Source organism: Mandrillus leucophaeus, unplaced genomic scaffold (genome assembly GCF_000951045.1).
Source record: "Mandrillus leucophaeus isolate KB7577 unplaced genomic scaffold, Mleu.le_1.0 Scaffold588, whole genome shotgun sequence".
NCBI classification, from domain to species: domain Eukaryota; kingdom Metazoa; phylum Chordata; class Mammalia; order Primates; family Cercopithecidae; genus Mandrillus; species Mandrillus leucophaeus.
This window is the reverse complement of record NW_012106341.1, coordinates 2,291,562-2,295,046: the sequence shown is the minus strand read 5'-3', so window position 1 is coordinate 2,295,046 and position 3,485 is coordinate 2,291,562. Positions and strand designations below refer to the sequence as shown.

Sequence of the window (3,485 nt, the reverse complement as noted above, 5' to 3'; positions counted from 1 at the left end):
GCCTGGGCATGAAGTTGGACCTGCCTCCTACTGGAATCGGGGAGATGTGGAAGAGAATGACAGAGGGAGGAAGAGGGAGCAGTCTGGCAGAGAGTGCTGGCTCCTAAGCTCATGTGAGGCATCTATGGGGCTTTCTGAACCAGCTGGAGAAATCTGAGAGCCATCTCCATTTCCACAATTACAGACAGGAACAGAGGTAGAGAAATACCTTTTTTCTTTCTTACATTATGACCTCATAGTAACCTCCATGAAGGCATGACCTGGGGAAATAGGGGTCATCCATTTTTTAAAGAATGTGGTGATATATCAAAGATGACTTACGTCTTGATCTAGCATGTGGCGTTACAGATGGATAAAAGGAGACACATTTATCTATGTATACATACACACATGCACACACATGCATACATGTATTATGGTTGCAATCACGTTTAAGTATAGACACATACACTCTTCTCTTACTTTATTAAAATACTGAGTTTACTTCACATATATATTTTTGTCTCTCCATCATTTCCATGTCTGACCACTGCTACCATTATGTCATATTGCAACATTCCATACATACTTAAAACCAAAGGGTGGAGTTCCATCTTTAAAAACCAAATAGGCATTTTGGACAACACATTCTTGGCGATGGAACCTGGAAAACATTTATTAAACACAGTAGGGAAAGCTCTCCCTCTGCATTACAGAGAGGACAACCAGATATCAACTGTTACAGAAATGAAATGAGATGAAAGTTTTTTAACAAATTGTTTAAACTCTTTTCTTAAAGTGACTTCCTCCACTGCCAGAGATCTTGAATAGCCTCCTGGTTAGTTATCTGGAAGCAATTCTTCACATAACTGATGAGCTTAGCTTCCACTTTAGGAAGAGAACTCCCTTGTTCTATACTTGTTTGCATTTTTGCTTTAATGTCTTCTACAGGACTAGGTCCTTTTGGTGTTTCAGGAGATTTTTTATTCCTGTTTTTTTTGTTTTGTTTTGTTTTTTGAGATGGAGTCTCACTCTGTCGCCCAGGCAGAGTGCAGTGGCGCAATCTCGGCTCACTGCAAGCTCCACCTCCCGGGTTCACGCCACTCTCCTGCCTTAGCCTCCCGAGTAGCTGGGACTACAGGTGCCCGCTACCACACCTGGCTAATTTTTTGTATTTTTAAATAGAGACGGGGTTTCACCATGTTATCCAGAATGGGCTCGATCTTCTGACCTCATGATCCATTCGCCTCAGCCTCCCAAAGTGCTGGGATTACAGGCGTGAGCCACCACGCCTGGTCTTGACCTTTTGATCTGAGTGTTGGTGGTTTTAAGTCTTTTCCATTCTAGTTTTATTTTTGTGCATTTTGGGCTGGTATATCTTATACAGATTTTTTCACTGGAGCTTTTTCTTCAGTTTCCTCATCATCTTCATCATGATCATCATCGTCTTCACAGCAGGATTTACTTTTTTCCATGAAACCCTGCTACCAGCTGCAGGAGCAGATCACTTTCCAGATATACTTAAGAGTTTCACATCCTCCTCCTCCTCATCTTCTGACTCTGCGTCTTCCTCCACAGCTACTAAGTGCTGTCCACTAATATGCACTGGCCCTAAACCACACTTCAATTGTAAGACCACAGGTAGTGGTATTTCAAAGCCCCCAAGGGAAACTGTTGCCTGTACAGACATTTTCAAAGTTGCCAGTGTTACTTTAATTGGACTACCTTTGTAATTCATTGCTTCTGCTTCAACAATGTGCAATTCATATTTTGCACCAGCCCCTAAACTGATGGTTCTTAAAGATAACTGGAGCTCATTTTCATCATCATTCACCTTAAAGTGATCATCTTTGTTGGCCTTTGGTTCACAATTGAAAAGATAGTTCTGGGGCCTCAAGGGACTCATATCCCTGTTCATCGAATCCTCCATGGAGTGGCGGCATGCACTTAAGTGGGAGAGAAGGCAAACAGAGATAAATGACTACTGCTCCAGGGAACAGCCCCGCAGAACAGAATCACACCCAACACATACATTCTTATACACTTTTTTTTTTTTTTTTTTTTTTTTTTGCAGAAATAACAACTATTGCTGATGGATTTGATGACAACCCAGATGGTGGGTGGTGATGCCATTTCCTGAGTAGGGAAAACCAGGAGAGGAATCAGAGTGGGTCGGAGGAATAATTAACAAGAGTTCAGTTCAGGACTCATTCAGTTTGAGATGAAAATGCTAAGTACACAGTGGATGCACTATGTGGGGTTCAGAGGAGAGATTGCAGGAGATGTCAAATGGAGCATCATCAGCATTTAAAGTCATGGCCCCAGATGAGCTCCCTCTGGGGAGAGGGTAGACGGAAAACAGAAAGCAGCCTAGAACTGAGCCCATGGAACCCTAGTTTTGTGGCTGGACTGAGGAAGCGGAAGAATGAGGAAACTAAGCTTTATGTTGAATTCAGTTGAATTTCATAGAATTGTGTCTCTCCAATTATAGTCCTTGGTTTACCCTAAGGGAAAGGGTTTTATGATCAAATTATATGGGATATCTCTCATATACCGCTCCCTCTGGGAGTTTCAGAGGACCACAGCAATACTTAACGATGAAAGATTCTGAGATGTCCTTAAAGGAAAAAGTTAAATTTTAAAAGAGCATTTCTTTAAGTCAGGGGTTCTTGGAATGTGATCCCCAAACCAGCGGTATGAGCATCACCTGAGAACTTGTGAGGAATGTTCATCCTCAGCTCCCCGCAGACTTACAGAATCAGAAGCTCTAAAAGTGAGACCCTGCAATCTGTGTTATAATGACCTGCCACAGTGACTCTGATGTGTGATTCAAAGACCACAGTCCCAAACATTTGGCCATTTTTATTTTGTTGACAAATAAGCAGTTTCCAAAATGTCCTAGTTGGAAAATATTGTTACTGCAAACCCCAGTTTTAAGATCTTTAGTTTAACAAACTTTAAAGTGCAGAATCACTATTAAGAATTAAGTTCACAGCTGGGTACAGTGGCTCACACCTATAATCCTAGCACTTTGGGAGGCTGAGTTGGGCGGGTCACCTGAGGTCAGGAGGAGTTTGGAACCAGCCTGGCCAACATGGTGAAACCCCCATCTCTACTAAAGACAGAAAAATTAGCTGGGTGTGGTGGCCCATACCTGCAGTCCCAGCTACTTGAGAGGCTGAGGTGGGAAGATCGCTTGAATCCAGGAGGTAGAGGTTGCAGTGAGCCAAGATTGTACCACTGCACTCAAGCCTGGGCAAAAAAGCAAGACTCCATCTAAAAAACAAACAAAAAGAGAATTAAATTTACTATCTCACTTTTTCTATATTTGTTGCTAAATCATCATGCCCCAAAATATTTCTATCCATTAAAAAGTGGATTTTTGCCAACAAACTACACTTGGTTATGTGCCAGTCTATGATATATTTTAAAATATGTTTTATTTCATTGTTGCTTTTTTTTGAGATGGAGCCTTGCTCTGTCACCCAGGCTGGAGTGCAGTGGCG

The 3,485-nt window shown here is 42.0% G+C and overlaps 1 pseudogene; it reads right to left on the bottom strand.

Moving 5' to 3' along the window:
• Positions 1–772: 772 nt before the first annotated feature.
• LOC105553229 lies at positions 773–1,909 on the bottom strand (annotated as a pseudogene).
• Between the last annotated feature and the right edge of the window lie 1,576 nt (positions 1,910–3,485).